The 14,312-nt window shown below is 35.5% G+C and overlaps 1 long non-coding RNA gene across 1 annotated transcript; it reads right to left on the bottom strand.

The window, feature by feature from the left end:
- Positions 1 to 863: 863 nt before the first annotated feature.
- LOC104872453 lies at positions 864 to 14,312 on the bottom strand. The gene is made up of 4 exons (XR_783183.3): positions 14,259 to 14,312; positions 13,358 to 13,475; positions 4,583 to 4,666; positions 864 to 1,720 (listed from the first exon to the last, which is right to left on the bottom strand). It is a non-coding gene; the product is annotated as an uncharacterized LOC104872453 (long non-coding RNA).

A 14,312-nucleotide genomic window follows, 5' to 3' on the forward strand; every position in this document is an offset into this window, starting at 1 on the left:
ATGAGCTTAATTTTCCTTCATCCTAGAATTTATTTCTCCTTCATCCTCATTTGTTTTTGCTGGATATGGGAGGCTGGACTGATCTTCCTGTTATCATTTTAAAGATGTTATTCTATTGTTTTCTGGCCTCCCTGTTTCTGATGAGTCTATTATCATTGTTAATATCACTGTTCTCCTAAATATGTGTCATATTTCCTCAGCTACTTTTATATTTTTCATTACGTTTTGTTTCCAGTAGTTTGATTATATTTGAGTATGCTTTTCTTTGAATTTATTTTCTTTCATGCTCACTGAATTTTTTTTTTTTCAGTACTGGAGATAGAACTCAGGACCTTGCACTTGCGAGGCAGGCACAGTGCCACTGAGCTTAATACCCAGCCCCTCACTGAGTTTCCTGAATCTGTAAATTAATATCTTTTATCAAATTTAGGAAACCTTCAGCCATTATCTTCTATTTTTATGCACCAATCTCTTTACATAACTCTAATGCTATAACTCCTGAACTTTGATGTAGTACTATGACTCCCTGCAGTTCTATTTAGTATTTTGCCTTTCTTAATTCTTTAGTATGGATACTTTCTATTCATCCACCTTCAAGCCCACAGACTTTTCTATCACCTTCATTTTGCTACTGATCCTTTCCAGTACATTTAAAATTTCAGACAATGTATGTTTTAATACAATTTAAAAAATTAACAGGTACATGAGAACATAAAAATTATACATTAACCTGGTGTTTTGAGACATAGATATATTGTGTAATGTAACTGGTTAAACATATCCATCTCCTCCAATGTTTATTATTTTTTTATAGTGAAAACTTTCAAAATAATTTCCTCTTTTTGAAATATACAGGTCATTACTATAATCTAGTTACCCTATTGTGCAATATAGCACAGTAGATTTTCTTACTCTAAACAGTAATATACTACCCATTGATCAAACTTTTTTATCCTTCTCTCTCTCCTACTGCCTCCAGACTGGTAACTATCATTCTATTCTCAACTTCTATGGAATCAATTTTTTAAAATTACACATATGAATGAGGTCATGCATACTTGTCTTTCTACTTGCCTGGCTTATTTCATTTGAGATGACAGTCTCTCGTGTAGTCACAATTTTCAAGATTTCACTCATTTTTGTGGCTTAAAGTATTCCATTGTATATATGTTCATGCACATTTTCTTTAGCTATTCATCACTTGGCGGACACTTAGGTTGTTCCGTTTCTCAGCTACTGTAAATAGTGCAGCAATAAACATAGGGGTGCAGAAGTCTTTCTAACATACTGATTTCATTTCCTTTGGATATAGATACACTCAAGAATAGGAATGCTCAATCACATGGTAGTTCTTTAATTTTTTAGTAACCTCCATATTGTTTTCCATAGTAGCCATACTAATTTATATTCCCACTAACACTGTGTAATTCCTTTTTCTTCACATCCTCACAAGGACTTATCTTTAGTGTTTTATATAATACCCATTCTTACATTCCTTTTAAAAAATATTTCCTCCCATTCTGTAGATTGATTCTTCACTCTGTTGAGTGTTTCCTTCGCTATGCAGGTTTTTCATTTGATGAAATTCCACTTGCCCTCTTTCGTTTCCTGTGCTTTTGGCTTCTTGTCCAAAAAACTCATTGCCCATTCCAATGTCCTCAAGAATTTCCCCTAGGCTCTCTTCTAGTGGCTTCATTTCATGTTTGAATCATTTCTGTAACTGATGAGAGATAGGAATATAGTTTCATTCTTTTGCATACAGATGTCCAATTTTCACAGAAGCATTTCCATAGCATGTTTCTTAACACTTATGTCAATGACCAGTTGGCTGAAGACTTATAGATTTGCTTCTAGGCCTTCTATTCTGTTCCACTGGTCTATGTGCCTATTTTCATCCCAATACCATTCTGTTTTGATTACTAGAGCTTTGTAGCATATTTTGAAGTCAAATGTTTAGTGCAAGATGGCTGTGGCTACTAGGGTTTTTTTTTTTTTTTTGGTAGGTCCATATAAATTTTAGGATTTTTTTTCTCTAGCTTTGTGAAGAATGTCTTTGCCATTCTATTTTCTGTTTGCTATTATGTAATTTCATTCTTTTGCTGAAAAAGTTTATCTTTCCATTCAATTTCATGTACACTTACCTTTACCAGATGGAGCTTGGCTATATCTGCTCTGTAGTCTGATTATTTTAATATGCCACCTTGAGGTTAGCATGTTGTCTTTTCCCTTGAGAAGTGGTTCCATTTTTCCTGTTTTTTTTTTTTTTGCTTGTTTATCGAATAATTTTGGATTATGTTTTATCAAATTGTGTGATTATGAGTCCTATTAAAATTCTCTAAGGGCTGTTATTTTTACTATTATTATTTCATTTTGTTATTTTAATGGACAACCAATCAAGTTAGCTTCATACTGCAAACTTTTAAAATCATTTTCTGTGGACAGTGGTTCTAATCTCAGTTCAGTTTCCAAAGCCTTGTCAATGCTGCAGCCATACTAATTTTAAATGTGTTTGTTAAACACATACACCTTTAAGAAAGTAGTCTGAGACTTGGGTGGTCTTTTTGATTGCTATAATTGCAGGGATTAGAAACAGTTTTGACTGTTATAACTACATGTGATCAGCATCTAGTGGGTAGAGGTCAGGAATATTGGTAAACATCTTACATTGCATAAAATAGAACAAAGAATTATTTGGTCCAAAATATTAATAGTACTGAGACTGAGAACTCTCAGTTATCAAAGGTTTTGTTATGCTGTCTTACATACGTGTAGTTCAGGGTAAACTTGGGACTTGCATAGCTTTTTACATATTTCTAAGCATTCTCTTCCCAAGTTCATTTCTCTCTAGGATTCCCTCTACATTCTCTCTCCCACAGAGAGCCCTTTACCCAGTTCTGTACAGAAAGATGAAGCTTCTTCTAAGAGTTTTAACTGCTCATGTCATCATGACTGAGTAGTGTTGTAGTTGAAGCTGTCCTTTGGGAAAAGACATAGGCGAAAAAAGGGAAAACTCATTCACTTATGTGTTTTCTTTTTAAATTTTTACTCCATTTCATAATTTGCCATATTCTTTTTTTTTGTACCAGGGATTGAACTCAGGACCTTATGCTTATTCAGAAATTTAAAAAATATATATTTTGTCTAGAGTTTAAATTGTAATCGAAAGAGATAGGCCATGATAAACGTACACAATCTTGATCAGAACTGAGAGTCACATTTTGATATGTAATATAACAAAAATGTTGGGGACATTAATAAAGTATATAAAATTAATAGAAGGTAGTCTTAGAGATCACAGTCCAATGGAACTCTCTCAGCAGTTTCCTGGGGTAGGAAGGGTGTGAGAGTGCTAAGCACAGACAATACTAATCAAGAATATTCTTTAAATAACTCAACAAAGTCAGAACTAAAGATTTCTAGTTGAGATGTCTTTAAGTCTTTTCTCATACTCTTCTTCAGTGGGTACAAAAATCCTTCAACAGTGTCTAATAAGACAGTGAACTAGAAATTATGCTACTCAGAGCTATAAACATTCCATAGAGCCCTTTCAGTGCCAAAAGTAGTGAGTTGTGGGTGGACTTGCTGGTACTAGCTCCAGCTTCAATTAGAGCCACTCATTTTTATACATTTTCCAAACTGGATTCTGTTATATAAGACATTACTAAAATTGCTATCTATACTGGGAAAAATAACCAATTATAAAAAGTTACCAGTTTATACTGAAGAAACTTGGGATTGATCAGCAGTAGCATTATGTGTAATGTGATGATGCTTTCTGATTCATCATCTCTGATGCTAATGAAATAGTGACACACTAAATAGGAAGCAGCGATTATTCTTTAGAGATTGCCTAAGATGGGGGGAAAGATTCAGAGCAGTAGAAGTATTTCTGCTTTCCTGCATTTAAAGTGCTTTTCTGACTACTGGAAAATGCAATGTTAGCTGCCATGAGCTTTTGTGATTTACTGCCCCCTTGCCAGTATAAATCAGCTTTGCTTAATGATCTAAAATTACCAAACCAAGATGATTTTGATTTATTTTACCCTTTTGGAGAATATTTGCTTTTTATAAGATGCCTCTGAGAATGGCAGCAAATAACATACATAAATTGTTTTAAACTTGCATTTAAGTATCAGGTAAGTGAAAAAAGAGATTCTGTATTGGGTATTTTATAACATACATTATACAAAGTAAGTTAAACAATTTGGACCCTAGTATTTTTTAGGATAGTGGCTGAATAATAATAGCACCTAACAGATCTTCTCTCAAAATTCAGTAACTATTCATAAAGTAATACAAAACAAAACAAAACAAAAAAAAGAAAATTCAAGCTGGGTGTGGCAGAACACACCTGCGATCTCAGCACTTGGGAGGTTGATGCAGAATTGCCATGAGTTCAAGGCCAGCGTGGGTTACATAGCAAGACTTTGCCTACCCCCTCCCATAAAAAAAGGAAGGCAAATTCATAGCAATTCCCTGAAATAAAAGATATGTTACATATAGGGGAGATTCTTGGAAGTATTTCTATCACTAAACTTTCAATAGTGCCAAATTAGGAAGGAGAGGTTATATCATAAAATACCTTTGAAACTGGAAAAACAGCTGGAAAACAGATGCAGAGTTGTGTCATTCCTCACCTCAATTCCCCTTACTAAGTGCCTGTAATCTGGGAACACAGAATTTCATTAACAACAAGATAGGCAGCATGGCTTTAACTATGTGAAGAGAGATTTCCAAACAGTCAGAGTATCATCAACACCCTCTTTTAACCAACTCAGTTTCTACAATTCCCAGTGCATAATAAAACTAGGATAAAGAGGATGGAGATCCTGGAGTTGTAGTAGTCCTCTTTAAGATAAAGAATTCCAGGCTAGGCAAAGGTAGAGGAATCATGCAAGTTTGGAGAAAGAAGACTTTTCATCCATTACTTAACATTATTAAAGGATAAAGACAGTTAAACTCTCTAGGTTACAAAGCCTTTAATAAAAAAATCAGGAAATAATTCTATTTTATTTCAAAGTAATTATACAAGATTACTGTCGGTTAAGCAATTAAAAACTAGAATAGAACCTGTGCATATCAAATCACATAGTATTAGAAAAGAGTCCACTAGGATCTTAGATAGTGAGGAAAGTAAATAGCAAAACTTATTGGTTTTCACACTAGGTACTTTTCTTCCAATTCAAAACTGAGCTAATGGGGGAAAAAAAAATTGAGGCCTACCTATGCAAAGGAAAAAAAAAATCTATAGTATGAGACAAATCAAATAACTTAAAGACTTTGAAAAAAAAAGTCTGTCATTTTGATTTTCTACAATTACAGGAAAGAATATTTAGAAAAATTAACTTTTCAAACATTCAAGGACTTAGCTGAGGGGTAAGCTCAGTGGTAGAACACTTGCTTAACATGTATGAAGTCCTGGGTTCAATCCCCAGTACTGAGAAACAAAACAAAACTATCTATGGAAGAATGAGTAAACAAAATGTGGTACATATTACAATGGAGTGTTATTCACCCTCAGAAAAGAATGAAATCTAGAGGGCTGGGGATTTAGCTCAGTGGTTCTACTGCCAGCCTCATAAGCACAAGGTCCCGAGTTCGATCCCCAGTACCAAAAATAAATAAATAAATAAATAAATAAAATTAAAAAGAGAGGTAAAAAAGAATGAAATTCTTATAAATGGATGAAACTTAAGACACTTAGACATGCTAAGTGAACTAAGCCAGACACAAAAGGGCAAATATTACAAGACTGAATGTATATAAGGAACCTAGAATAGTCAAATTCATAGACATAAAGTAGAATAATAGTTGCCACAGGCTGGAGGGAAGTGGAAATTGGGTAGTTAATGTTTAAATAATTGCTTTGCTATTTTTACATTTAGAAAGCCCATCCATCTTCCAAAAGTTGATTATTTACTTTTTTTCCTCCCTATCTTCCTGCCATGTCTTGATTTTCCCTTTTATATATACATATATATATATAGCAGTACTAGGGATTGAACCCACAGCTATAGCCTTAGTACCCCCCCCACACCCTGCCTTTTTGATGGTGATACTGGGGATTGAACTCTACCACTAAACTACATCCTAAGCCCTCTTTCTTTGTTTTTGGCTTGGTTTGGTTTGTTTTTTGTGTTGCTGAATATTGAACCTAAGGCCTTCTCACTGAGCTGTATCCCCAGCACATTTTCAAATATTTTTTATTTTGAGACAGAGTCTCCCTAAAATGTCCACGCTGAACTCAAACTTGCCTCCTCACCCTCCAAGAGTACTGGAATTACAGGTGCACACAATAAATAAAGTCCAGCTTTAACCTAAATGTAAAAATAGCAAAGCAATTATTTTTTACAATTCACAGATTTGGCAGAATTTTAAAAAATAAATATTTTGGTTTTCAAAAATATACTCAAAATTTAAAAATAAAAAATTGGTTAGTCATCAGCAAAACAAAAGATAGTATAATACTTATGGATATATATTCAAAAATACAAATCAACATAAAAAATTTAGGAACCTATTGATGAATAGGCAAAGAACAGAAATTAATGAATAAAAAAATAACTAGTCAATAAATAGGAGAACATTCACCCTCATAATCAAATAAATATAGATTAATACAATGAGCTTTTGGTATAAATGACACATCCAGTTCTTCAGAATAAAAAAGCCTCATGAACATTAATAGTGGAGTATAAGCCTGTATTAGCAGTTTTAAAAATGATTTGGCAAAATACTGTACATGTATATTAAAAGTATTTAAACTATTTTGACCTCTGTGTATGGGGAGAGGGGTACTAGGGATTGAATCCAGGGCCTTTACACTGAATTACATTTCCATCACTTTTTATCTTTTATTTTGAGACAGGGTCTTGCCAAATTGCTAAGTTGTCCAGGCTAGGCTTGGACTTGTGATTCTCCTGCTTCACCTTCCTGGAACGATGGAATTACAGGCATGTGCCACCATGCCTAGGTTGTTTTGACCCTCTTCTGAGAATCATTTTTAAGGAAATAATTAAGGGAAATAACTGTATACAGACAGAAGTACATAGTAGCTATCTTAGTTACTTTCCTCATTGCTGAGACAAAATATAAGACATCTAAAGTTAAAGGAGGAAAGGCTTATTTAGTTCATTTTATAGAGGTTTCAGCCCATAATCAGCTGGCTTCAAGGCAGAGTGGTATAGCAGACAAGTACTGTAGTAGAGAAACAGTTCATGGAGGGCAGAAGGCAGCAAAGCAACACAAAGCAGACAAGGCTCTTTCTGTCCCTTATATTGTATCCAGGCACCGAGATTAGGGTGGTGCCAAAGCAATCAGCAGACTGATTTAGTAATCACCCACTTAATCATAGCCTTGAACCATGAATCAATCACACATTCTAGGGGTGTAACAATCTTTACACCTAGAATGTGTGATTGACCTCTGAAAAAACCCCACCTATCACTGTATGATGCTTTCAGGGATGTCTAGACATAAGCCATAACAGTAGCACTATTTATGAATGAACAGAGTAACAGTTAAGCAATGGGAAATTTCTGGACGGCAGTGTGCAGTTATTAAAAGTTATGCTTAGCTGGGTGTGGTGTGCATGCCTGTAATCGTAGCACTTGGAAAGCTGAGGCAGGAGGATCACTGAGAGTTCAAGGTCAGTCTGAATTACATATAAAAAACCTAAATAAATAAATGTTTATTACTTATGTTACATTACTTATACTCAATATTTAAATACCCTTATAAGACTATGTAAGGTAAAAAAGTATGTAAGAATCATACATATAGCATGCAAACAAATATTTACAGAAAAAAAGATTAAAAGAAAATATCCAAAAACATCAAATGTAACTGGATGTAAGAGTATGAGTGACTTTCATTCTCTGCTTAGTTTTTCATATTTTCCAAAAATTTAAAAATAAGCATACACTATTTTTATAATGAAAAGAAAAATCATGATTATTGCTTTTAAAGTCCTAGCCTATGCCTTAGGGAACATATGATGTAACAAAGGACACATAAACAAAATCAAATGTATAAATTGAATTAGCAGAGTAGTCAGAAATACAAAGGGATAAAGAGAATAAGATATGATGGTTATTAAGAATGGACATACAAAGTCTATATGGGTACTATTTATATATTTAAGGGTGGGTATGAGAAGTCCGTACTTCTTTCCAGTTATAGATTTTAAGGAGGATGTTTGCAGTGGATTAACTACTGGTCAATTTGTAACACCCAGCTGAACTGAATTTATGTGGTCTGGGTGTGCAGCATCCACCTAAAGATTATTACCAATAGCCATAAGAAGAGAATTGGGACAGAAGATCTTGGCCTGTTGATTTGCTAGGAGAAGCTTGCTGCAGATGGTTTCCTGATGCAAACTAGGCTGTTCTTGGAGGAGGAGCCTGGGACCTCACTGTCCCTGGGAATGGCTGCTTTTATCAGGGGAGCTCTGATCTTTATTGTGAGCATTACTTCCTGGCTTCAATGCGGACCCCTCAGCTTGGTGGCAGAAATCCTTCATCTCATGAGCATAGATTTTCTGTCTTCCACCCCTGGCCTTTGGACCTTCCAGGTACAGATCCTTAATATGGACAAGCATGTGACATCACCGTGGTTTCTAGGCCACTGGCTGAACTCAAAGAGGACATTGCCTTGGACTCTATGCCTTTAGCTGGACTTGTGTGGGAAACTGCTGGGATCTAGGCCCTCAGTTGAACGGTTGGGCTCCTAGTGTGTGGTTACTCTCTTCCACTCCTTGCATTTGACTTTTTGGGTAATTATCATAAAATAACCTTTTAAATTATGTGTCCTGTATTTAATATACTATCTTGTCCAATCTTGCTGACTACAACGTTATATTTCAGGAGGTAAATGATGGAGGGGAAAATGGTGAGAGGTCAGAAAAAAAAATTTTTTTGTTTCTAGGTTTTTGTTATAGAATTTTTTTTGTTTGTTTTTGTTTTTTTTTGTACCGGATATCAAACTCAGGATGTTGTGCTTATGACACAGGCATTGGCACCACTGAACTAAGTCTCTGGCCCTGTTACAGAGGTTTTTAAAGTTGGGACTGATGAGAAGTAAAAGTTGTGATGAATAAACAGGGAAGTAAATAATATGTGAAGAACTTGTCATTGTCAAAAAAGGCACTTCATCAATCAAAGACGTAAAAACCTGAAAAGCATATATGGCCTTAGAAGTCAGTGCAGTAATGTTAGGTAGGAAGAATCAATCTGGATAGGAGGCTTTTGTAAACAAAAAAAGAAAGGGTCAAGCATGATGGCACATGTCTATATTCCCAGCATATAGGAGGCTGAGGCAGGAGAACTGCTGCAAGTTCAAGGCCAACCTGGACTAACTACATACCTAGGTCCTGTCTCATAAAGCCAAAAACTCAAAACAAGAAGAGAATGCTGGGTGTGGTGGTTCACATTTGTAATCCCAGCTACTTGGAAAAGCTGAGGCAAGAAGATGATGAGTTTGGGGCCAGCCCAGACAACTCAGTGAGACCCTCTTTTAAAATTAAACAAACAAACAAAGAGGCCTGGGGGTTGTAGCTCAGTGGTATACAACTTGCCTGGCAGGTGTGAAGCCCTGGGTTCAAACCCTAGTATCAACAAACCAATCCAAACCAAAACAGAGAGAGCAAAGGCATGGAACAAGTTCTGTGTATTTATTATCGCCTTCATCTGGGTTTCCCTCTCTTATTATGGTCACACATCTACCACCTTAGGGTTCCACAAACATAATAGAAACCTACACTGGAGTAAACTGTGATATCAGCCATTTGTGTTTTTGGTCTTGTGGATGCTAACAATAGGATCTTCCAGGATGGCAATGGCATAAAGGAGGGAAATAATTGTTTTAAAGAAATCTGTTTCCCTGTATTTCTTCCTTCTATTTCTAGGGTCATTGCAAGTATTTTTGCAGTTGAATGGAATAGCAGTTTCTAAAAAATAAAAAGCAGATGTTAGAAGGCATTCCAGGGTGAGTCAGGAGAAGCCTTAAGGGCACACAGTACTCACAGCTTGCCCTAAACTTCCTTGCTATAATCGTGACAGACACACATATCCCCAACTCTGCCTAGAGAGTGAAGGCTGTAGTAGACCTAAAAATGCCAAAATACATTTACTCTCAAGCCTGCATGTTCTTTAGAAAGAAAACAGCATGGCTGCTTCAAAAGAAATATTCTTAAGGAACATATTCTTCCTGATTCACTTCTCAGATCCAGAAAAAGGTACAAGTAAACTACTTTTGGGTAAATATTAATCATATAAAACCAACCTCTTGAACTAGAACTGAACCTAAATTCTCACAACTTTGTTTACCAAAGTTGTTCAGAATCAAGTGAAATTGTTCTAATTAAAAAATTTTTTAATGTTCTCTCGAAAGTTATATTAACCAAAGTAAGTATCATATTTTTTTTGGAAATGTTAGGCAATGTTTCTATAGGAACTTAGCCACATCACATTCTTAACACATTTGTGGTATGCATTTTTGGAATAACATGGAATTTATGGCACTGAATTACAATTGTGCAATTTATGGTATGTACCTGTACTTTTGATTTGTTTTTGAGAGGGCATAGAAATGATAATGCACTTAATTGAGAAATATAAACATTATAGGTAAACTTTTTTATGAGCTATCTTTTCATATTTATTTATAATTCCTTTCTGAAGACCAAATGTTTTGTGTTCTATTGCTAAGAAACTATCACAAAGCAACACTCATTTTCTAATTGCTTGTGATTCTGCTATGGAGGCAGTGCTTGGAGGGATCAGCTTGTCTCTTACTATCAATTCCATCAAAGGCTAGGGGTCTGCTGAAATGGGCTGTGGTCTCTGTTCTCAGGTTGGTTGGGTTCTTCATTTGCCCTCCATGTGATCTCGTCACATGGTTCATTAAATTTCTTCATATCATGGTGAACTCAATTTAGTCCAATGTCCCAGAGCACAAAACTACTAGTTGCAAGCCATTCTCAAAGCTTAGGCCTGGTACTGTCAAGAGTGTGGCTTATGCTGCATTCTACTGGTTAAAGTGGATCATAAGGCCTCAGCCCAGATAAATAAGAGAGAGAATGCCACACAAGGGTGTATGAGGAGACATGGTTCACCGGGAACCTTCTTTGAGGGCTAGCTTCCATATCAATGTTGAGGAAAGAAATTTCATAAACGTTAAACCAAGTCTATTTCCTACCAATTAACCAAAAGCAGAGACATGTTCAACTTGTATTTTAATATACAGGGCCTACACCCAAATCTTTCTAATTTTTGAGAGACAATCTCTCTCAAATATGCCTCATTCAAAATTCTTTCAGCTGGGCATGGTGGCACATGCCTGTAATCCCAGCACTCAGGAGGCTGAGACAGGAGGATCAACAAGAGTTTAAATCCAGCTTGAGCTACAAAGAGAGACTCTGTCTCAAAAACAAACAAACAAGGCAAAAATTCTTTCAGCATTGTATTTTCATTAGCTTCCAGCATTAAATCTCATCTAAAATAAATGTTTCCAGATGTATGACTCCCCAAATCCAGAAAAATTAAAATATAACTAATTTAGTTTACACATTTGTATATAGTGGCCAATTTTGTAATTTTTAAATTGCAACTAAGAACATAAAAAAATGAAACAGAGGCTAGGAGTGTAGCTCAGTGGTAGAACTTGCACTTAATACCTGGGTTCAATCCTGAGCATTAAATAAATAAATAAATAAAAATTTAAGATGTACCATTTACTTTTACTTCTTAAAGTTATGTTAATTTTTTAAGTAGTAAAGAGAATTGTAAAGGACAATCTTAAATATTTACTTTATGAAAACTTTTCTGTCATGCAACTTTTGTGAACTATGCAAAATATAGAACACTTCATGAATTTTCCTGCTATTCTTATGCCAGGGTTAATCTTTTCTGCATCTTTCAGTTTTAGCTATATATGTGCGGCTGAAACAAGCATTACACGTCTTTATTCTTCTCACTTGCTGCAAGTCATAAAAATTCCTCCAAGGATTGCCACTGGTTTTTGGATCCAGTGTTTAGGAGTCTAGATAATCCTTTATTATTGAACACTGTCAAGGCTGTTTTAACTCTGATCTGCTAAAGTCATCTTATAGTATTTCCTAGGGACTATAGTCATATTAGTCGCACTCCGAATTCTACAACTCTCTCTTTTACAAGGAATCATTTAAATCGGTGCAAATGGAAATAATATAACTGATAATTACTCTTTCCTGTATTTAGGTTGGATGTGATAACACAGGGTTTTCTGTTCCAATCTGGGTCTGTTATGATCTCAAGAAAGTAAAAGTCTCTCTGCACTTCAGTTTTCCCATCAGTGATACAGCTATAATAGTAGAGTTCCTTTGAAGTTTTAATGAGATAATGTATATAAATAAGGAATAGTGTCTAACAGATGGTAAGCATTCTCTATATTCTTATATATTAATATAATGCTATTTACTATTACTCTTGTTCCTTAAAAACAGGTTATGCATATATACATAATTATGTTTATGCATTGTATCAATATCTTGCAATTGCGATTTAGGATAGCAGCATATTTTAAGGGTGATCTCAAACATCCACAATACTTTTGGATTAGGCACAATCACATGACAGAATTTTAAAGTTGGAGAGAATCTTTAATGTCATATGATTCCACCCTATTACAGGTGAGGACGTTTAAATTTAAAACAATTTAAACAGTTGCCGTGGTGTGTGCCTATAGTCCCACTAAGGGGGAGGCTGACAAGAGGATAGAATTCAAGACTTAACAACAGTGAGTCCCTGTCTCAAAAAACAAAATAAAAAAATTTATAGAATCCATTTAATAGCAAAAAAAAAGTTCGTTATAATTATCAGAATAGCCTCATAAGTAAATAAAATATATAAGCTTCACGTGTATTTCTAGCAGCTTTGCCAACCACTTTCTTTTTATCAGTGCCACTCGTACTGTCTTGGCTACCTATACTTTTTCATGAATGTACAAATGGAAAGCAACACAATGTTCAATTCTAAGAAATAACAAAATTCCTAATACCTAAAAATGGTAATGAAAGACAAATAGGGTTTAGGAAATTTATTTTAGTTCAACTGCCAGATTTATTTTAAGCCCTATGCTTAAAAATAAATCTAATTCACATGACTAACTTGAAATATTGAAGCCAAAAAAAGTCATTGCAAAAACATTTAATGGAATACCTGGAGTTTGTCTGTTTCCATCTTTGCTGTAAATTTTGTGAAAACTTACTTCCTACCTTGATTTATACAGTGGATTTCATAACTAAATATTTCTTGATACATATCAATAAAATAAATATAGACATTTTCCAAGCAACATATTTTCCTAACCTCTGACTCACATCATAAGGTTGGTGGACTATTCAGATGCTGTGCAATGCTTTTCAATATAGAAAGAAGTTGGTAGCATTTTCCAGTGTGGAGTAAGCATCCACATTTTCTAACAATCCTCAGCTAGACCTATGAGCAAAAACAAAGGTTGATTAGAAACAAAGATTGGTTTCTTGATGAAAGCAATGAAAAAAATTATCAACAGGCTGAGTAAGTCTTTCATCCTCTCTTGCACCACACTTTACCAAGCAACTGAACTAGGAAGAAATGCCCATTATTTTCATGTTTCACATTAGTCCTGATAAAATCACAGCTCCAAGTTTCACTGAATGCTTTGAAGTTGAAAGAGCAACACTACAAACCTGAGAGAACTACGGTGGGGATGTGGATGTGAGAACGACTTAAAAATATTCATTTTTTTCTCTTTTAGATTAAATAGTGCTCGACTTCTATTGACTGCTTTTGGAGTTAAAATTTTAAGCCCCCTGACACACACTCTCGGCTTGGGAGCATTGAGTGCTTCCTTACTTTCCTACTGAATTGCAAACACACTGAACGTGGCGGGCTGACGACGGAAAACCAACTCCAACCGGGCGAAATAAAACGCTGGTTCCTACCGAGGGAAAGGCATTTTTTTCCTCTAAAAGATCCTATCTCTTACCGGGCTTGGGGGCGCTCGCCTGTAATCTCAGTACTCCGAGGCTGAGCCTGGAGGTTCGAAGCAAGTTCGAGGCCAGCCTAGATTACATGTGTTCAAGGCCAGCCTGAACCACATATCGAGACTCAAGCAACGCCCCCTCCCCAGCCACAATAACTCTGACAAAAATAACAGGTACTCTTTTTTTCTGTCAGGATTCTCCCGACCGGAGGAAACCGAAATGGGGTAGCCGTCAAAACAGCAAGCAGACACACCGAGCGAGATATCCTCCTTCACCCGGACACCTCAAGGCTGCTCCAGAGCCTGCC

This window comes from Fukomys damarensis, unplaced genomic scaffold (assembly GCF_012274545.1).
Source record: "Fukomys damarensis isolate Sample0158 unplaced genomic scaffold, DMR_v1.0_HiC HiC_scaffold_30, whole genome shotgun sequence".
NCBI classification, from domain to species: Eukaryota; Metazoa; Chordata; class Mammalia; order Rodentia; family Bathyergidae; genus Fukomys; species Fukomys damarensis.